Raw genomic sequence first — 24,201 nt, forward strand, 5'->3', positions numbered from 1 at the left:
GTGTGTGTGTGTGTGTGTGTGTGTGTGTGTGTGTGTGTGTGTGTGTGGTAAGCAGAAGAAAACAATAAAAACTAGAGCAGAAATCATAAAATTTAAAACAAAAATAATAGAGAAATCAACAAAACCAAAACCTGGTTCCCTGAAAAGATCAATAAATTTGCTAAGACTCTAGATGAGCCAACTCAATCGAGAGAGAGAAAGAGGAAACAAATTACTCATATCAGAAATGAAAGATGGGGCATCATTACAGATCTCATTACCATTAAAAGGATAATAAAGCATTAAGAGAAAAATTTTATGGCAATAAATTTGATAATCTAGATGAAATGGACCAAATTCTTGAGAAATACAATCTGCAAAAACTCACACAGGAAGGAAGAAAAATATAAATAGGATTATATTTATTAAAGAAATTGAGGCAATATTTAATAAGTTTCCAAAAGAGAAAGCACCAGACTCAGATGGATTCATTGGTATTGGTGAATTCTGCCAAATAACTGAAGAAAAATATATCAATTCTCTACAGTCTTTTCCAGAATGTAAAAGTAGAGAGAATACTTCTTAACTCAATCTATGAGGCCAGCATTATCTAATACCAAAGTCACACAAAGCATCAGAAGAAAACTATAGACCAGCACTTTTCATGAACATACATGCAAACATTTTTTACAATATATTAACAAGCTGAATCTAACAATGTATAAAAAATAATATACACCACAGTTAACAGGATTCAAATCAAGTATGTAAGGATGGTATGAATGTTATCCATCACATTAACAAATGAAAGAAGGAAAGTATATAATCATATCAAAACATGCAGGAAAAGCATTAGACTCCAATACCAATTCATGATGGAAGTCTCAGTAGACTATGAATAGAGAGAGCATTTCTTAACTTGATAAAGAATACAGATTTTAAAAAATCCTACGGCAAGATAAGAGGCTTGAATCTTTTCCCCTAAGAGCAGGAGCATGACAAAGATTTATCTTCCTACACTGCCTTTTCAACATCATACTGGAAGACCAACATAATGCAATAAGAGAAGAAAAATGAAATAAAAACTAGACTGATTGGGAAGGAGGAAATACAACTATATTTGTTCACAAAAGACATGATTGTCTATACAGAAGACATGAAAGAATTGGGAAAAGGATCTCCTGACAATAAATGAATTTAACAAGCTTATAGGATGTAAGGTTAATGTACAGCTGTCACTTGTTTTCTTATATACCAGAAATTAACAAGAGAAATTTTAAATTAAAGACAAAATATTTCTTATATTAAAGACTCCAAATAATGGAATCAGTATAAATCTAATAAAAAAATCTATAAAAGAAAACACCTGGAACTAATAAACAATTACAGCAAAGTTGAGAACACAAAGTTAATATACAAAAGTCAGTAACTCCTATATACAGTAATTCTTCTACATACGAACAAGTTCCATTCTGAGTGCATGTTTGTAAGTCAAATTTGTTCCTGAGTCTAACAATGTTAACCTAAGTACCCAACTAACACAACTGGCTACACAGTACTGTACTGTACTGTAATAGGATTATAATACTTTGCACACAAATAATGTATAAAAAACACAAACACAAAAAATAAACATTTTTAATCTTACAGTACAGTACCTTGAAAAGTACAGTAGTATAGTACAACGGCTGGCATAGAGGGGTTGGTATTAAGTGAATAGGCAAGAAGAATTACTGACTGGAGGATGGAGAGAGTGGAGTATGGTAGAGCTGAAGGTCGTCAGCAAAAAGAGATGGAGGGCAAGCTGCAATTTCATGCCTGATTTTGATGACACAAGTTCTTATTCCTTGCTGGAATCAATTCTATCTACCCTCTTGTAAAAATGATCCAGTGACGTCTGAGTAATAGCTCTGGTGTTTTGTTTTGTTTTGTTTTGTTTTGTTTTTCTCATCATAGATGACATAGTAACAGTGGATTGCATTTTGAATGGCTACTGGAACCTTTGTGTACCATTCTACATTCAGGTTGTGTGCCTCAAAAACTAACATTGCCTATTCAAATTAAGACAACCCCCTTGCCATTTAGTGCATTGTGAATCTCTTCAGTTTTTCAGTTACTTCTTTTTCCTCTTGTCTCTCTTCGTCCTTTCTCTGGGATTCCAACTCCATCAGATCTTCATTAGTAAGTTCTTTGTGTTGCATAGCAACAGTACTGTACAGTAAAGTACACACAAAAACACAACCACTTGTAAAGTATATGTGCATGTGACAATGTACACCAGATACATGAACTAACTTATGTGAATGGACATGCAAGTACATGTTCTCATCTTTCAAAGCTGGCAGTTTTCCCTACATATGAACCCTGAAGGTTCATATGTAGGGAACTTACTATACCAACAATGAACAAGTGAAATTTGAAATTTAAAACACAATGTCATTAAATTATCATTTAATGATAATGAACTTCTTGGATATGAAAAATTAAAAGAATTCAGCAATATTAAAGCTCCCTTAAAAGAAATGTTGAAAAGTCTTTTCTAATGGAAAAGAAGTAAGAATCTATCAGAAAGGGAAAATCCCAGAAGTAAAGGGAAATACAGAAAGGATTTAAGATCATTTAAATAAGCCAGTATGTGAGATTAAAAAGTGAAAAACTGTAAAAAGTAACATAACTACCATAATCAGTTAACAGATAAGCATGAAGATGTAAAATATGACATCAAAAATAAAATGTAGGGGAGGGAAATAAAAATAAAAATCTTTTAAAATGTGTTTGAACTTACATGACTATCAGCTTTAAATCAAGTAGATTCAATTTCAGGTCAATATATATGAACCCCATAGTAACCATAAATAAAAAACCTACTGGTATTTTATTATTACACAAAAAGCATCAAGAAAGGAATCTAAGCATACTAGAAAACAAAATCATCAGATTATAAGAAAAACAGAAAGAAGAATAAGTGGAATTACTACAAAAACACCTGGAAAACAAGTAATAAAATGACAATAACTATTGATACATACCTCTCAATAATTACTTTAAACATCAGTGGACTAAATGCTCTGATAAAAAGGCTTCCCAAGTGGCACAGTGGTAAAGAATTGGCCTGCCAATGCAGGATACACAGGGGATGTGGGTTCAATCACTAGGTCGGGAATATCTCCTGGAGTAGGAAATGGCAAACCACTCCAGTATTCTTGCCTGGAAAATTCCATGGACAGAGGAGCCTGGCATGCTACAGTCCATAGGGTTGCGTACACACACACACACACAAATGCTCTGATAAAAAGGCATAGGGGAAATATACTAGGAGAGGATCAGCCAAGATGAGAAAGTAGAAAAACCATAAGCTCCTCTCACAAGCACACCAGAATCACAAACATTTGTAAAACAGCCATCAGTGAAAAAGACTGGAACTGACCACAAAAGATCATCCACAACAAAGACACAAAGGAACCACAACAAGACAGGAAGAAGGAGCAGATTTGTGATATAATCAAATCCCATACCCTAGGATGGTTAACTCAAAACTTGAGAATAATCATATTGTAGAGGTACCTCCACAGTACTGAGAGTTCTAAGGGGGATTTCCAGGGGTCCTGCCCCAGGAAGACAAACCCTCAGAGCATTTGGTTTTGAAAACCAGTGGGATTTACATCCGGGATTCTTAGACAACTGGGGGAAATAAGAGACTTCACTCTAAAAGGGCACCCACAAAAACCTCACATGTTTCAGGACAAGGGCAAAAGCAGTAATATTATAGGCGCCTGGGCTAGACGCTGGTCTTGAAGAGTCCCCAGAGAAGAAGGGAGCAGATGCAACTCAGCTAGGGGACAAAAGACACTGACAGCAGCCATACTTAGGAGTTTCCTCTACTGAATGGACATAGGAGCAGGCTGGTGCCCTTATGGTATCCTCCCCCTAGTTAATTAGCAATATGACCTGACCCCACCCAACAGGTTGTATTTGTCAGCAGTAGAATACATCAGGCCTAACAACAAACTGTGTAGGAACGCAGCCCTACCCATGAGCAGATACTCTGCTTAAAGATTTCCTGAGCCCCTAGCTGCTTCTAGACATATTTCTATGTATGTCTAGTCAGCGCTGCCCAGCAGAGCACCAGGACCCAGCTCCACCCATGAGTGGGCAGCCATCAACTTTGCCTTCCAGGAAGCCTACTTTAATTTCTGGATTAGGCTCATCCACACGGGGCAGACACCAGAGGCAAGAAAATCACAATCCCACAGCCTGCAAGATCCAGCCTGCCCACAGCAAACCAGACCTTATCCAGGGAAAAGCTGGGCTCTGGCCCTGCCCACTAGTAGCCAACATAACATTTGTGACACCCTGGACCATGTAACTAGTTGTGTCAGGAACTGCCTCCCCTCCACAAGTAATGTGACACTAACACTGGGACTCCTGAACTCAGACAAACAAAACCTGAAAGTCCTGGTTCTGCTTACCAGTAGTTGAACAGTAAGCCCAGGATCTGGATTCACCTACCAGTAGGAGGGCACCAGTGCCAGAGTCTTCTGGACCCTGACTCCACCCATAAATTAGCCAGAACTAGCCCCATAGACCTCTGGGGTTCTTCAGTCAGCCTCCATGTGATGAGGCTCTGCCAACCAACACCCAGCAGCCTCTGCACAAGGCAAGGCTAGGAAATTAACTAGACTAGAGGCCCACCGAGCCTACCAGACCACCCACAGTTGGCCCATCAGAGCAGAAGGATGCATGCAGCCCTCCTAGGGGTAACTCTAGAGCATATAATATGAAAAATGAAAATGGACTGCATTTCTGGGACAAATAGGATGTCTCCTACCAAAGGCCACTTCTTCAAGGTTAGGAGAAGTAACTAACATACAAAAATACAAACAGCAACTCAGGCAAAACAAGGCAGCAAAGGAACATGTTTCATATGAAAGAACAAGACAAAATCTCAGAATAAGAGCTAAGTGAAGTGGAGACAGGAAATCTACCAGAGAGTAAGTTCAGGGTAATAACTGTAAAGATGACAGAGAAATTGCAAGAAGAATGAATGTACAAAGCAAGAAGTTGTAAGTTTTTAACAAAGAGGAAATATAATGAACACAAAACAGAAATGAAGAATACTATAACTGAAATGAAAAAATACACTAGTAGGAATCAACAACAGACTAAATGATGCAGAGGAATGGAGCAGTAGGCTGGAAGAGATAGTAGTAGAAATCACTGAAGCTGAACAGAAAATGAAAAAAGAAAGAAAAGAAATGAAGACAGCTTAAGAGACCTCTGGGAAAACATCATGTACACCAATATTCTCATTACAGGAATCCTAGAATGAGAAGAGAGAGAGAAAGGGAATAACAATATATTTGAAAATGTAATAGCTAAAAATTTCCTGAACATGGGGAAGGAAACAGTCATCCAGATCCAGGAAGCTCAGAGAGTACCATACAGAATGAAATCAAAGAGGAATACACCAAAACACACTGTAATTAAAATGACAAGAAAAAAAAAGATAAAGAGAGGATACTAAAAAGCAGAAAGCAATAAATAACAAACAAGGAAACTTCTGTAAGGCTATCAGCTGATTTTCAGCACAAGCTCTATAGGCCAGAAAGAAAAGGTATGAGATTTTTTTTTCCTTAATACATATATTACATTGAAGTACAGTTGACTTATAATGTTTCAGGTACACAGCAAGGTGATTCAGCTACACATATACACATATATTATTTTGAGATTATTTTCCATTGTAAGTTATTATAAGATATTGACTATAGTTCCCTGTGCTTTATAGTAAACCTCTCTTGCTTATTGCATATCTATTTAATTAGAAATCTAGCATTCTATTCATACTAAGTCAAACAAGTAGAATCAAAATGTAGTAACTACTGTAGTTAGGCAAAAATTCATAAGCTTTCTAAAATATATATTACACATACTATATATATATATATATATATATGTATGTGTGTGTGTGTACAAAAGCTTTTCTAATACACTTAAAGACGTGAGAAAGAACATCCAAAAAAAAGAAGAGAGGGAGAAATTGGGAAACATAAACTACTGAATATGCTATAGAAAAAGTGAAACAAGCTAGATAAAAGCAAAAGATCATCATAGAGTCCAGTTGTTTTTAAACATGACTGCTCATTAGAAACATATCTGGAACTTTGGGGAAAAAAAGCAGTACCTGGGCATTTGTATTTTCAAAAACTTTCAAGATAATTATGATATGCACTTGGATTTTAAGAAGTGATTACACGTTTTTCTATTAAACGGTAGTTTTGCTGATCTAGATTTCTATTATTTTTCTGTTGCTCAAACATGATACAATGGTATGAAGTGAGTAACAGTTACATAATCATAATAGGAAAAGATGTTCATCATTTTTCACAATCAAAAGCCAGAAAAAAAAAAAGATAATTACAATCACAAGCCATAATGGGAACATGATTAACCTAAAATATAAAATAATTACATACAATATTGGGGGTCAAACAGAGTGATGTTGCAAATGGAAGTGCATACATGCACATGTTTTCATATGCCCAGCCAGTATATGTTTTTTTGGTTGGTGCATTTAATCCATTTACATTTGAGGTAATCATCAATGTGTATGATCCTGTTACCATTTTATTTACTATTTTGGGTTTATTTTCTGTAGGTCTTTTCCTTGCATTTCCTGCCTAAAGAAGTTCCTTTAGCATTTGTTGTAAAGCTGTTTTAGTGGTGCTGAATTCTCTAAACTTTTGTTTATTTGAAAAGCTTTTGATTTCTCCATCAAATCTGAATGAGAGTCTTTCTGGGTAGACTATTCTTGGTTGTAGGTTCTTCCCTTTCCTCACTTTAAATATATCATGCCATTCCCTTTTGACTTGCAGAGTTTCTGTTGAGAAATCAGATGATAACCAGATGGGAGATGATTTGTATGTTATTTGTTGTTTCTCACTTGTTGCTTTTAATATTTTATCTTTGCCTTTAATTTTTGTTAGTTTGATTACTATGTGTTTTGGTGTGTTCCTCCTTCAGGATATACCTAAGTATATCCTGACTGAGATTGCTTCCTGGACTTTTTCCTTGCCCATGTTAGAGAAGTTTTCAGCTATCTCTTTAAATATTTTTGTGGGTCCTTTCTCTCTCTCATCTCATTCTGGGACCCTTATTCTGCAAATGTTGGTGCATTTAATATTGGACCAGAGGTATCTTGTGTTGTCTTCATTTCTTTTCATTCTTTTTTTTCTATATCCTGTCCTGTGGCAGTGATTTCCACCATTCTGGCCTCCAGGTCACTTATGTGTTCTGGCTCAGTTATTCTGCTATTGATTCATTCTAGTGTATTGTTCATCTCTGTTTATTTGTTCTTTAGTTCTTCTAGGTCTTTGGTAAACATTCCTTGTATCTTCTCCATTCTGTTTTCAAGATCTTGGCTCATCTTAACTACCATTATTCTGAATTTTTTTCTGAAAGGTTGTCTATTTCTACTTCATTTAGTTCTTTTTCTGGGGTTTTATATTGTCTCTTCACCTAGGACATAACTCTCTGCTTTTTTCATGCTGACTAACTTTCTGGAATGTGGTGTTCTTGCCAGAGGAGATGAGCACACATCCTTTAACACCACCATCTTGAACCACAGGTATGACATATTTAAAGTGAGAAAATTACAAAATAAGAAAACTCATTGGTAAAGACAAACATTCAGTAAAGATAAGAAATCACAGACAAAGCTAGTAGGAAAATTATTGGAAAAAGCAGTAAAAATCATCTATATCCACAATAAGGAGACATGAGATACCCATAACAATTAGATGTAAAATATGATATCAAATACAGTAATCATGAGGGGAAGAGATTACAAATGCAAAGTCATTAAAAAGCATTTGAAATTAAGAGATCAGCAACTTTTAAAATCTCTGAAAAAATATGAGAGCAGCATATGTATATATAATTGCTTTATATTGCTAAATGACATATATATAAGACCTCAACTTCACCCACATATATTGCTATATTAAAACCTCATAGTAACCACAAAAAATCTATAGATATACACACAAAAAAGAATCCAGCCACAGCACTAAAGATAAGTATCAAATCACAACAGAAGAGAACAAAAGAGGAAAGGTAAAGAAAGAAGACCTACAAAACAACCCCAAAATATTTAACAATATGCAATAAAAATATACTTATTAAGAATTACCTTGAATGCAAATGGACTAATCCTCTAGTCAAAACACAAAGAGCAGCTGAATGGTTACAAAAACAAGACACACATACACACACACACACACACACATATATATATATATTTAATTTATTTTAACACATATTAAATATATATTTATATTTATATTTATAAGAATATACATAAATCTGTGGTTAAAAATCTGTGTTTCCACTGCAGGGCCAACAGTTTTGATCCCTGGTGGGGAAACTTAGATCACACAGTGTGGCAAACAACAAACAAGCAAACAAAACATACTCAAATTTAAAGTCAGGGAATGAAAAAATGTAATCCATACAAATGGAAATCAAAAGAAAGTCAGAGTAGCAATACTTATGTTACACAAAATAGACTTCAAAGAGTCTATTTGAACAGAATTCAAAGACAGTTACAGGAGACAAAGAAGGACACTATATAATGATAAGGGAATTAATCCAAGAGGAACTTAAAACAATTTTAAATGTATATGTACTCAAAATAGGAGCATCTAAATACATAAGGTAAAGGTTAATGGACATGATGGGAGAAATCAATAATAACTCAATAATAGAGTATTTAATAACCCATGTGCATCAATGGACAGATTAACCAGATAAAAAATGAATAAGGAAACAATGGCCTTAAATGACATATATAACACCAGATAGTTGTAATTGCTACACACATACACACACACACACACACAATAGGACAACCCATTCAAAAAAAGAAGAAAACACATTATTTTCAAGTGCACCTTGAACATTTTATAGGACAGATCACATGCTAAGCCACAAAATAAACAGCAGTGAATTTTCAAAATTTGAAATCATACCAAGCATCTTTTCCAGCCATAGCAGTATGATATTAGAAAACAGGAAAAAAAAACTGTAAAAAACATGTGGAGACTAAATAAAATGCTACTAAAGAACCAATGGACCACACACGAAATAATAATAAAAAAATACATAGAGACAAATAAAAACAAAAACATGACTACCCAAAACCTATGGGATGCATCAAAAATACTTTTAGGATGGAAGCTTATAGACATACAATCTTATCTCAGGACACAAGTAAAACCTCAAATAAAAATTTTAAATTATACCTAAAAGAACTAGAAAAAATAAACAAAACCCAAAGCAAGTAGAATGAAACAAAACATAAAGATCAGAGCACATATGAATGAAATAGTGACAAAAATAATAGAAAAGATAAATGCAACTCAAATTTGGTTATTTGAAAATATAAACAAAATTGATGAACTTTCAGCCAGACTTATCAAAAAAAAAGGAATAAGCCAAATACATAAAATCAGAAATGAAAAAAGAGAGGTTACAACTGACTCTACAGAAATATAAAGGATCTTAAAGAGTTTATCATGAACAACTGTATGTCAATAAAATCTAGAAGAAATGGAAAAATAAACAAAAATGTACAATCACCCAAGACTAAGCTAGTAAGAAACAAAAAAGATTAATACACCAAATACCAGCAGTGAAACTGATTTAGTTATTTTAAAAGTCACAACAAACAAAACTCCATGATCAGATGGCTCTACAACAAAATTTTATCTTTCAGAGTATATAGTTAACAGCTATCCTTCTCAAACTATTTCAAAATTTCAGAGGAATGAGTATGTCCAAACTCATCCTATAAGGCTTGCATCATCCTGATAACAACCAAAAAAACAAGTCACCAATTAAAAAAAAAAAATTAGACCAACATCACTGATAAACATAGATGTAAATATTCAACAAAATATTAGCAAATCAAATCCAGAAAAACATTAATAATTTCATACACCATTTTTTATCTTAGGAATGCAAGGATTTTTTTCAGTACACACAAATCGATCAATGTGATACACTATACTGAAGAAAAAAACTCATTATGATCATCTCAGTAGAAACAGAAAAAGCTTTCAACAAAATTCAGCATCCATTTATGATAAAATACTCTGCAGAGGTGGGGAGAAAAAGGAACCCTCTTACACTGTTGCTGGGAATGCAAACTAGTACAGCTACTATGGAGAACAGTGTGGCGATTCCTTAAAAAACTGGAAATAGAACTGCCATACAACCCAGCAATCCCACTGCTGGGCATACACACGAAGGAAACCTGAATTGAAAGAGACATATGTACCCCAATGTTCATCACAGCACTGTTTACAATAGCCAGGACATGGAAGCAACCTAGATGTCCATCAGCAGATGAATGGATAAGAAAGCTGTGGTACATATACACAATGGAATATTACTCAGCCATTAAAAAGAATGCATTTGAATCAGTTCTAATGAGATGGATGAAACTGGAGCCTATTATACAGAGCAAAATAAGTCAGAAAGAAAAACACCAATATAGTATATTCACTCATATATATGGAATTTATAAAGATGGTAATGATGACCCTGTATGCTAGGCAGAAAAAGAGACACAGATGTTAAGAACAGACTTTTGGACTCTGTGGGAGAAGGTGAGGGTGGAATGATTTGAGAGAATAGCATTGAAACATGAATATTATCATATGTGAAAAAGATTGCCAGTCCAGGTTCTATGCATGAGACAGGGTGCTCAAGGCTAGTGCACTGTGATGACCCTGAGGATGAGGAGGGATGTGGGAGGGAGGGTCAGGATGGGGAACACATGTACATCCATGGCTAATTCTTCTGAATGTATGGCAAAAACCACTACAATCTTGTCAAGTAATTAGCCTCCAATTAAAAATTTTAAAACAAGAAAAGGAAAAAAAAAAAAAGAAAATAATCTCCAGAAAGTGAGCACAGAGAAAACATATCTAAACATAATAAAGGCCATATATAACAAAACTACACATAATATCATTCTCAACAATGAAAAGCTGAAAGCATTTGCTCTTAAATCAGGACAAGACAAGGATGCTCAATCTCACCACTTTGACTCAACATACTATTGGAAGTTCTAGTCAAATTAGATAAGAAAAAATAAATAAAAGAAATCTCAATCAGCAAGGAAAAACTGAAACTGACAGTTTACAAAATACATACTACATGTAGAAAATCTTAAAGACACCACCAGAAAACTATTAGAGCTCATTAAGAAATTTAGGAAAGTTGTAACATACAAGATTAATGTAGAGAACTCTGTTGCATTCCTATACACTAACAACAAACAATCAGAATAAGAAATTAAGGAAATAATTCTATTTATTATAACAGCAAAAAGAATTAAATATCTTGGGATAAACCTACCTATGGAAGTAAAAACCTGCACTTGGAAAACTATAAGAAACAAGTGAAAGTAACTGAAGATGACACAAACAGAAACAAAGCTATCCTGTGTTCTTGGTTTGGAAGATGTAATATACTACCCAAGGCAATCTACAGATTTAGTGCAAACTCTATCAAAATATCAGAGGCATTTTTCATAGAATTAGAGAAAATTATTTTAAAATTTATATGAAATACAAAAAAAAAAAAAAACTTAAATACCCAAAGCAATCTTGAGAAAGAACAGAGGTGAACTCCCTGACTTTATAGCTAAACTAAACAAAACAGTATCATACTGGCACAAAAACAGACAAATAGACCAAGAGAATAGAACAGAGAATCCAGAAAAAGTCAACTAACTGAAGATCAATTAAGCCACCACAAAGGAGACAAGAATATACCATGGGTGAACAAATATTCAATAAGTGGTGCTGTAAAAACTGGACAGAATCATGTAGAACAATGTATTTAAAACATCTTCTAACATCATATACAAAAATAATAACAAATGGATTAAAGACCTAAATGTTCACATAAAATTTCAACAGGACAAAGGCAGGACACACTCTGACATAAGTCATAACAATATTTTTTTTTATCTGTCTCCTAAAGGAAAAACAATAAAACCAAAACTAAATAAATAGAACCTGTTTAAACTTAAAAGCTTTTACAGAGCAAAGCAAAGCATTAGCAAAAACAAAAGACAATGTACTGAATGGAGGAAATATTTGCAAATTATATGACTGATAAGAATTATTACCAAAAATATACAAACAGCTCATAAATTCAATATCAAAAAATAAAAATGAGCAGGAGAATTGAGCTTCCTTGGTGCCTCAAACAGTAAAGAATCCACCTGCAATTTTGGAGACCCAGGTTCAAGCCCTGGATTGAAAGATCCTCTGGAGGAGGGCATGGCAACCCACTCCAGTATTCTTGCCTGGAGAATCCCCATGGACAGAGGAAGCTTGAAGGCTACAGTCCATGGGGCTGCAGAATGGGACGGGACTGAGCGACTAAGCACAGAAGAACTGAATAGACACTTTTCCAAACAGGACATGCAAATGGCTAACAGGCACATGAAAAAAATGATCAATGTCACTAATTATCAGGGAAATGCAAATCAAAACCACAATGAAATATTCCCTCAAAATAGTCAGAATAGATATGATAAACACACATACAACCCCACACACAACTATGGATAGATCAACTAAACAGAAAATTAACAAGGAAACACAAACTTTAAATGATAAAATAGACCAGATAGACCTAATTAATATCTATAGGACATTTCACACAAAAACATGTAATTTTATCTTTTTCTCAAGTGCATAAGGAACATTCTCCAGGATAGATCACATCCTGGGCCATAAATCTAGCCTTGGTAAATTCAAAAAACTGAAACCATTTCAAGCCTCTTTTCTGATCACAGTGCACTAACACTCGATGTCAACTACAGGGAAAAAACTATTACAAATACAAACATAGGGAGGCTAAACAACACACTTCTGAATAACTGACAAATCACAGAAGAAATAAAAAAAGAAATCAAAATATGCATTGAAATGAATGAAAATGGAACACAACCTAAAACCTATGGCATTCAGTGAAGACAGTACTAAGGGGAAGGTTCATAGCAATACAAGTTTACCTCAAGAAACAAGAGAAAAACCAAATAAATAACCTAACTATACATAAAGAAACTAGAAAAAGAAGAAAAGGAGAACTACAAGGTTAGTAGAAGGAAAGAAATCATAAAAATTAGGGCAGAAATAAATGAAAAGAACCAAAGACGACCATAGCAAAAATCAACAAGCTGAAAGCTGATTCTTTGAGAAGATAAATAAAATAGACAAACCATGAGCCAAACTTACAAGGAAAGAAAGGGAGAAGAATCAAACCAACAAAATTAGAAAGGAAAATGGAGAAATCACAACAGAAAACACAGAAATACAAAGAATCATAACAGACTACTATCAGAAACTATATGCCAATAAAATGAACACCTTGGAAAAAATGGATAAATTCTTAGAAAAGTATAACTTTCCAAAACTGAACCAGAAAGAAATACTAACTCTTAACAGACACAACACAAGCACAGAAATAGAATCAGAAATCTGCCAACAAACAAAAGCCCAGGACCAGATGGCTTCACAGGGGAATTCTACCAAAAATTTAAAGAAGAGCTAACACCTATTCTACTCAAACTCTTCCAGAAAATTGCAGAAGGCAAACTCCCAAGTTCATTCTATGAGGCCACCATCACCCTAATACCAAAACCTGACAAAGATGCCACAAAAAAAGAAAACTACAGGCCAATATCACTGATGAACATAGATGCAAAAATCCTCAACAAAATTCTAGCAAACAGAATCCAACAACATATTTAAAAGATTATACATCATGATCAAGTGGGCTTTATCCCAGGGATGCAAGGATTCTTCAATATTCACAAATCAATCAATGTGATACACCACATTAACAAATTGAAAGATAAACACCATATGATTATTTCAATGGATGCAGAGAAAGCCTTTGACAAAATTCAACAACCATTTATGATAAAAACCCTCCAGAAAGCAGGAAAAGAAGGAACATACCTTAACATAATAAAAGCCATATATGATAAATCTACAGCAAACATTATCCTCAATGGTGAAAAATTGAAAGCACTTCCCCTAATGTCAGGGACAAGATAAGGGTGCCCACTCTCACCACTACCATTCAACATAGTTTTGGAAGTTTTAGCCACAGCAATCAGAGCAGAAAAAGAAATAAAAGGAATCCAGATTGGAAAAGAAGAAGTAAAACTCTCACTGTTTGCAGATGACATGATCTTCTACATAGAAAAACCTAAAGACTCCAACAGAGAATTACTAGAGGTAATCAATCAATACAGTAAATTTGCAGGATATAAAATTAACACACAAAAATCCCTTGCATTCCTATACACCAACAATGGGACAACAGAAAGAGAAATTAAGGAAATAATTCAATTCACCATTGCAAAAAAATAAAAATAAATACTTAGGAAAAAATATACCTAAGGAAGCAGAGTACATAATGAGAAACACTGGGCTGGAGGAACCACAAGCTGGAATCAAGATTGCTGGGAGAAATATGAATAACCTCAGATATGCAGATAACATCACCCTTATGAGAAAGTGAAGAAGAAGTAAAGACCCTCTTGATGAAAGTGAAAGAGAGTGAAAAAGTTGGCTTTAAGCTCAACATTCAGAAAAGTAAGATCATGGCATCTGGCCCCATCACTTCATGGCAAATAGATGGGGAAACAGTGGAAACAATGGCTGACTTTATTTTTCTTGGCTCCAAAATCACTGCAGATGGTGATCGCAGCCATGAGATTAAAAGATGCTTACTCCTTGGAAGGAAAGTTATGACCAACCTAGACAGCATGTTAAAAAGCAGAAACATTACATTACCAACAAAGGTGCGACTAGTCAAGGCTATTGTTTTTTCCAGTGGTCATGTATGGATGTGAGAGTTGGACTATAAAGAAAACTGAGCACTGAAGAATTGATGCTTTTGATCTGTGGTATTGGAGAAGACTATTGAGAGTCCCTTGGACTGCAAGGAGATCCAACCAGTCCATTCTAAAGGAGATCAGTCCCGGGTGTTCATTGGAAGGACTGATGTTGAAGCTGAAACTCCAATACTTTGGCCATCTGATGCAAAGAGCTGACTCATTGAAAAGACCCTGATGCTGGGAAAGATTGAGGGCAGGAGCAGAAGGGTACAACAGGCGATGAGATGGTTGGATGGCATCAACAGATCGATGGACATGGGTTTGAGTGAACTCTGGGAGTTGGTGATGGACAGGGAGGCCTGGCATGCTGCGGTTCATGGGGTTGCAAAGAGTTGGACACAACTGAGCAACTGAACTGAACTGAACTGAAGGAATCAAAGCACCTATATATAGAAAACTATAAAACATTGGTGAAAGAAATCATAGATGACACAAATAGATGGAGAAATATGCCATGTTCATGGATTGAATGAATCAATATATTGAAAATGAGTATACTACCCAAAGCAATCTATAGTTTCAATGCAATCCCTATCAAGCTACCAACGGTATTTTTCACAGAACTAGAACAAATAATTTCACAATCTGCATGGGAAAAAAAGAAAAAAAAAAACTCAAATAGCCAAAGCAATATTGAAAAAGAAGGATTGAATTTGAGGAATCCACCTGCCTAACTTCAGACTATACTACAAAGCTACAGTCATCAAGACAGGATGGTATTGGCACAAAGACAGAAACATAGATCAATGGAAAATCAAAAGCCCTGATATAAATCCACACATCTATGTACACCTTATCTTTGACAAAGGAGGCCAGAATATACAATGGAGAAAAGACAATCTCTTTAACAAGTGGTGCTGGGAATACTAATCAACCACTTGTAAAAGAATGAAATGAGGACACTTTCTAATATCATACACAAAAATAAACTCAAAATGGATTAAAGATCTAAATGTAAGACCAGAAAGTATAAAACTCCTAGAAGAAAACATAGGCAAAAACCTCTCTGCTAAAAATCACAGCAGGATCTTCTATGAGCCACCTCCCAGAGTAATGGAAATAAAAGCAAAAATAAACAAAAGGTACCTAAATAAACTTAACAGCTTTTTCAAAACGAAGGAAACTAAGCAACTTGAAAAGGCAGCCTTCAAAATGGGAGAAAATAATAGCAAATGAAGCAACTGACAAAGAATTGATCTCAAAAATATACAAGCAACTCCTGCAGCTCAATTCCAGAAAAATAAATGATCCAATTAAAAAGTGGGCCAAAGAACTAAACAGACATTTTTCCAAAGAAGACATACAGATGGCTAACAAACACATGAAAAGATGCTCAACATCACTCATTATCAGAAATGCAAATCAAAACCACAATGAGGTACCATTGCACACCAGTCAGATTGCCTGCTATCAAAACTCTACAAACAATAAATGCTGGAGAAGGTGCAGAGAAAAGGGTACCCTCTTACATTGTTGGTGGGAATGCAAACTAGTACAGCCACTATGGAGAACAGTGTGGAGATTCCTTAAAAAAAACTGTAAATAGAATTGCCTTATGACCCAGCAATCCCACTGCTGGGCATACACACCAAGGAAACCAGAATTGAAAGACACATGTGTACCCCAATGTTCATCACAGCACTGTTTATAATAGCCAGGACATGGAAACAACTTAGATGTCCATCGGCAGACAAATGGATAAGAAAGCTGTGGTACATATACACAATGGAATATTACTCAGCCATTAAAAAGAATGCATTTGAATCAGTTCTAATGAGGTGGATGAAACTGGAGCCTACTATACAGAATTAAGTAAGTAGGAAGAGAAACACCAATACAGTATATTCACTCACATATACAGAATTTATAAAGATGGTAATGATGACCCTATATGTGAGACAGCAGAAGAGACACAATGTTAAGAACAGACTTTTGGACTCTGTGGGAGAAGGCGAGGGTGGGATGATTTGAGAGAATATCATTGAAACATGTATATTATCATCTGAAATAGATCACCAATCCAGGTTTGATGCATGAGACAGGGTGCTCAGGGGTGATGCACTGGGATGACCCTGAGGGATGGGATGGGGAGGGAGGTTGGAGGGGTTTCAGGATGGGGAACACATGTACACCCATGGATGATTCATGTCAATGTATGGCAATAACTACTACAATATTGTAAAGTAATCAGCCTCCACCCTAAATAAATTAATTTTTAAATATAATTTTTATTTTAATTGGAGGCTAATTACTTTACAACATAGTATTGGTTTTGCCATACATCAACATGAATCTGCCACAGGTATACATGTGTTCTCCATCCTGAACCCCCCTCCCTCCTCCCTCCCCATACCATCCCTCTGGGTAATAAATTAATTGAAGAAAAGATTAAGAGATACACACCACTATTAATAAAATAAAGAAAAGATTAAGAGGTAAACACCACTATGTATAAAAGAGCTACATATGTGTATTGTATTACAGAGGGGATATAGTCAGTAGTCTGTAACAACTACAAATGGAGTGTGACCTTTAAAAATTGTAAATCACTGTATTGTACACTTGTAATCTATAATATTGTACATCAACTATACTTCAACATAAATCTTTTAAAATTTCTTTAGAAGCAGGGGAATAAGAATGTGTGGAGTCTGAAAAGTCATCAGATAATAAGAGAAAGGAAAGGGAAAGAGTGACTAAGTCTTACTGAAAATTCGAGTTGTCTTTACTATGTTGTTGTCTTTAGAATGTCAAGTTAGTTTCTATTGAATCAGTTTCTATTTGAATCAGTTCTAATGAGGTGGATGAAACTGGAGCCTAGTAAGGCATAGTAAGGCAATTATACTCTAATAAAATTAATTTTAAAAAATAAAAAGAAAGATGAAGAATATTGGAAGGCATAGTAAGGCAATTATACTCTAATAAAATTAATTTTAAAAAATAAAAAGGAAAGATGAAGAATATTGGAATGAATGTGCAAAAATAAAGTACCATGTTAAAAAATAAAAAAATAAACACCCACACAAATAACAATCTTGGTTACGGTATGGCAAAAAGCAATCCTGTACACCAGTGGTGGGAATGCAAGTTTCTGTAACCACTTTGGAAAACAGTACAGAGGTTCCTTAATCAACTATAAGTATACCTACCATATGACCTACAATACCACTCCTAGGTATGTATTATATATTTAGAAAACCCACTAATTTTAAAAGATACATGTATCCTAATGTTCACACCAACATCATTTACAACTGCCAAGATGTGGTAGCAACCTAAGTATCCATCAGCAAATGACTCAATAAAGAAAATGTGGTTTAGATATACACTGTAATACTACTCAGTCATAAAAAAGAAGGAATTATTTCCATTGGAAGCAACATGGATGGATTTTTCAGACTATTATGCTAAGTTAAGTAAGACAGAGAAAGGCAAATATTGTATATACATATATGAAATCTAAAAATTACTATAAAATATAAGTTTGTGAATATAATGAAAAGGAAACAAACTCACAGATAAATAGAGAACAAACTAATGGTCACCGGAGAGAAAAGGCAAGAAGCAATATAGGTACAGTGAATTAAGAGGTACAAACTATTATGTGTAAAATAAGCTACAAGGATATATTGTACAACACAGTGAATATAGCCACTATTCCATAACAACTATAAAAAGAATATAACACTTAAATATTGAATCACTATACTGTACACCTGTAAATTACATAATATTTTATATCAACTGTACATCAATTAAAAAAATACCAAAACAGTCTTAGGAAAAGATATCAGGAGACTGATTGAATTTTAAGATGCCTTTTCAATATGCAAGTCTCACTTCAGATCTAAAAACATATGCACAATGAAAGTGAGGCGATGGAAAAAGTTATTCCATGCAAATAGAAACAACAGATGACCAGTGCAAGTTCAATGCATGAAGCAGGGCACCCAAAGCAGGAGCTCTGGAAAAAACCAGAGGGCTAGGGTGGGGAGGGAGGTGGGAGTGGGAGTTCAGGATGGGGGAACACATGTATATCTGTGGCCAATTCATGTTGATATATGGCAAAAACCATCACAATGTTGTAATTATCTGCCAATCAAAATAAATTAATTAAAAAAAGAAATATCCACAAATCAATCAATATAATTCACCACATTAACAAATTGAAAAATAAAAGCCATATGATTATCTCAATAGATGCAGAGAAGGCCTTTGACAAAATTCAACATCCATTTACAATAAAAACTCTCCAGAAAGCAGGGATAGAAGGAACATACCTCAACATAATAAAAGCTATATATGACAAACCCACAGCAAACATTATCCTCAATGGTGAGGATTCATTTTATTTTTTAAAATTAATTTTATTAGAGTATAATTGCCTTACTATGCCTTCCAATATTCTTCATCTTTCTTTTTTATTTTTTAAAATTAATTTTATTAGAGTATAATTGCCTTACTATGCCTCTAACACCACACACAAAAATTGAAAGCATTTCCCCTAAAGTCAGGAACAAGACAAGGGTGCCAACTTTCACCACTACTATTCAACATAGTTCTAGAAGTTTTGGCCACAGAATCAGAGCAGAAAAAGAAATAAAAGGAATCCAAATTGGAAAAGAAGAAGTAAAACTCTCACTATTTGCAGATGACATTATCCTCTACATAGAAAACCCTAAAGACTCCACCAGAAAATTACTAGAGCTAATCAATGAATATAGTAAAGTTGCAGGATATAAAATCAACACACAGAAATCTCGTGCATTCCTATACACTAATAATGAGAAAGTAGAAAAAGAAATTAAGGAAACAATTCCATTCACCATTGCAATGAAAAGAATAAAATACTTAGAAATATATCTACCTAAAGAAACTAAAGACCTATATATAGAAAACTATAAAACACTGATGAAAGAAATCAAAGAGGACACTAATAGATGGAGAAATATACCATGTTCATGGATCAGAGGAATCAATATAGTGAAGATGAGTATACTACCCAAAGCAATCTACAGGTTCAATGCAATCCCTATCAAGCTACCAATGGCATTTTTCACAGAACTAGAACAAATAATTTCAAGATTTGTATGGAAATACAAAAAACCTTGAATAGCGAAAGCAATCTTGAGAAAGAAGAATGAAACTGGAGGAATCAACTTGCTTGACTTCAGGCTCTACTACAAAGCCACAGTCATCAAGACAGTATGGTACTGGCATAAAGACAGAAATATAGATCAATGGAACAAAATAGAAAGCCCAGAGATAAATCCACACACCTATGGACACCTTATCTTTGACAAAGGATGCAAGAATATACAATGGATTAAAGACAATCTCTTTAACAAGTGGTGCTGGGAAAATTGGTCAACCACATCTAAAAGAATGAAACTAGATCACTTTCTAAGACCACACACAAAAATAAACTCAAATTGGATTAAAGATCTAAACGTAAGATCAGAAACTATAAAACTCCTAGAGGAGAACATAGGCAAAACAGTCTCTGACATAAATCACAGCAGGATCCTCTATGATCCACCTCCCAGAATACTGGAAATAAAAGCAAAAATAAACAAATGAGATCTAATTAAAATTAAAAGCTTCTGCACAACAAAGGAAACTATAAGCAAAGTGAAAAGACAGCCTTTGGAATGGGAGAAAATAATAGCAAATGAAGCAACTGACAAACAACTGATCTCAAAAATATACAAGCAACTTATGCAGTGCAATTCCAGAAAAACAAATGACCCAATCAAAAAATGGGCCAAAGAACTAAATAGACATTTCTCCAAAGAAGACATACGGATGGCTAACAAACACATGAAAAGATGCTCAACATTACTCATTATCAGAGAAATGCAAATCAAAACCACAATGAGGTACCATTTCACACCAGTCAGAATGGCTACAATCCAAAAGTCTACAAGCAATAAATGCTGGAGAGGGTGTGGAGAAAAGGGAACCCTCTTACACTGTTGGTGGGAATGCAAACTAGTCCAGACACTATGGAGAACAGTGTGGAAATTCCTTAAAAAATTGCAAATAGAACTGCCATATGACCCAGCAATCCCATTGCTGGGCATACACACCAAGGAAACCAGAATTGAAAGAGACACATGTACCTCAATGTTCACTGCAGCACTGTTTATAATAGCCAGGACATGGAAACAACCTAGATGTCCATCAGCAGATGAATGGATAAGAAAGCTGTGGTACATATACACAATGGAGTATTACTCAGCCATTAAAAAGAATACATGTGAATCAGTTCTAATGAGATGGATGAAACTGGAGCCGATTATACAGAGTGAAGTAAGCCAGAAAGAAAAACACCAATACAGTATACTAACACATATATATGGAAATTATAAAGATGGTAATGATAACCCTGTATGCGAGACAGCAAAAGAGACACAGATGTATAGACAGACTTTTGGACTCTGAGGGAGAGGGAGAGGGTGGGATGATTTGGGAGAATGGCACTGAAATATATATACTATCATGTAAGAAATGAATTGCCAGTCTATGTTCAATACAGGATACAGGATGCTTGAGGCTGGTACATGGGGATGATCCAGAGAGATGATATGGGGTGGGAGGTGGGAGGGGGGTTCAGGACTGGGAACTCATGTACACCCGTGGCGGATTCATGTCAATGTATGGTAAAACCAATACAGTATTGTAAAGTAAAATAAAGTAAAAATAAAAATTTTAAAATAAGAAAGTGGGGTAGTAATATTCTTATCAGACAAAATAGACTTAAAAACAGTCTATAACAAAAGACAAAGAAAGGCATTTTACAATGATAAAGATTTCAGTACACGAATATGTTAAAACTCATTACTATATAAACACCTAATACAGGAGCATCTAAATACATGTAGCAAATACTATCAGACAGAGAGAGAAAATGACAATAATGAAATAACAGTAGAGCATGTTAAGATCCCAGTGACTTCAATGGACAAATGACCCAGAGAGAAAAATAAAAAGGCAACAGTATTCTTAAATGACACAACAGACCAGCTAGACTTAATAGATATCTATAGGACACTATATCCAAAAACATCAGAGTACACATTCTTTTCAAGCATGTGAAAATAGAAATTAACTATAGGGAGGAAAACAGAAAAAGAATAATCTGTGGAGACACATTACAAAATAATATTTGGTCAATAATTAAACCAAAGAGGAAATCAGAAAGTATCTTGAAACAAATGAAAGTGGAAACACATCCTTCCAAAATCTATGGGACACATCAAAAGCAATTCTAAGAGGGAAGTTTATAATGAAACAGGCCTTCCTCAAGAAATAAAAATCTCAAAAACTCAACCTAACCTACTACCTAAAATTAGAAAAAGAAGGAGTGGGCAGGACAAATTGACAGAGTAGCACTGAAACATGTACATTACCATATGAAAAACAGATAGCTAGTGGAAACTTGCTGTATAACACAGAGAGCACAACCTGGTGTTCTGTGACAATCTAAAGGGGTGGGATGGCAAGAGTGGGAGGGAGATGTGCTGTGCTTAGTTGCTCAGTCATATCTGACTCTTTGCAATGCTATAGATGGCAGGTTCCTCTATAGGTGGTAGGAACCTTCCAGGTTCCTCTGTCCACAGGGATTTTCCAGGCAAGAATACTGGAGTGGGCTGCCATGCCCTCCTCCAGGGGATCTTCCCAACCTAAGGACTGAAACCAGGTCTCCCACATTGCAGGTGGACTCTTTACCATCTGAGCCACCAAGGAGACCCCCTAAACAGGGAGGGTGATATATGTATACTTATGCCTGATTCACATTATTATATGGCAGAAACTAATACAACATGGCAAAGCAATTATCTTCCAATTAAAAATAAAAAATAAATTTACAAAAGAATTAGAAAAAGGATTAAAAAAAAACAAAACCCAAGTCAGAAGGAATGAAATAATAAAGATGAGAGAAGAAATAACTTATTTCTTATAAAAAAATCAATGACATTCAGAACTGGATTTTTGAAAAGGTAAAAAATTTGATAAACAGCATCATCAAGAAGAGAGGACGCAAATGAACAAAATGCAAAATAAAAGAGTAGAAATAACAATTGATAAGAGATACAAAAAAATCATAAGAGGGGGCAGTCCCAAGATGGCAGAAGAATAGGACAACGAGATCACTGTCTCTCACACAAACTCATCAAAAGATGATTTGAATGTAGAGCAACTTCCACAAAGCAATTTCTGAATGCTGGCAGAGGACACCAAGCACCCAGAAAGGCAGCCTCTTTGAAAGGAGGTAGGACAAAATATAAAAGACAAAAACAGAGACAAAATATTTAGGGATGGAGATCCATCCTGGCGAGGGAGTCATGAAGGAGGAGTAGTTTCCACACAGTTTGTCTGTGGGGAGTTTTGGAATCTCAGAGGGGAACATAATTTGGAGAAAAAGAAAAAAAAATTAAAAACCCACTGAATATGCAACTAACCGCAACTACTAGTGGAGACAGAGAGGTGGCACAGAGGCTTGCATCAGACACCAGTTAATGGGGGCTGGGCACAGAGGCATGGGCTGCATGAACAGACCTGAGGGTAAAGACCAAGCAAGAACTCCTGGAAAGCAATTGGAGGAAGATAATGTGAGATAGCAACCCAAACTGTGGGATCACCAGAGAAACAGGGGAAAAAAAAAAAAAAAAACAGAGGGAGAGAGACTTTCCAAAGGAGAGCAAGCCAGCTGCAGTATAGTGAGAGGGTAACAGGCAGGAAGGCCAGGGGTCTCCAAACGGAGGAAATAGGCTGCAAGTGTCAGACATTTTTATCTCTCTTAAGTGGCAGGAGGAAACAAACCAGCGATATTTTTTTCCTTTTCTATACAAATTTAAAAGGAGATTTCTCTTAAAATACTTTGTTGCCATAATGACACCCGGTTTCACCTGAAGTTAACTATTCTCAAACCTTGAGTTAACCAATGCATTTTTCTTAGGGAAATGTTTGTCTTAAGCTATGTTAATGTACTATGCATTTACCCCAGACTCTGTCTTCAAGTGGGCTCTGCTTAATGGCTCAGAACCTACTTGACAAACCAGTACGTTATACTCACATATTGTTCCCCTAATCCACGTAAACAAAACTATTTGTATGGTAATCTGCCCTTCTACAAGATTCAAGTCAATCGTTTTATGGCACAGGATGAATTGTATGGTGCCAAGATTATCCCAAAATACATTTTATGGATGAGGGGCTTGGTGCCA

This window comes from Oryx dammah, unplaced genomic scaffold (assembly GCF_014754425.2).
Source record: "Oryx dammah isolate SB20612 unplaced genomic scaffold, SCBI_Odam_1.1 HiC_scaffold_23, whole genome shotgun sequence".
Lineage (NCBI taxonomy): Eukaryota > Metazoa > Chordata > Mammalia > Artiodactyla > Bovidae > Oryx > Oryx dammah.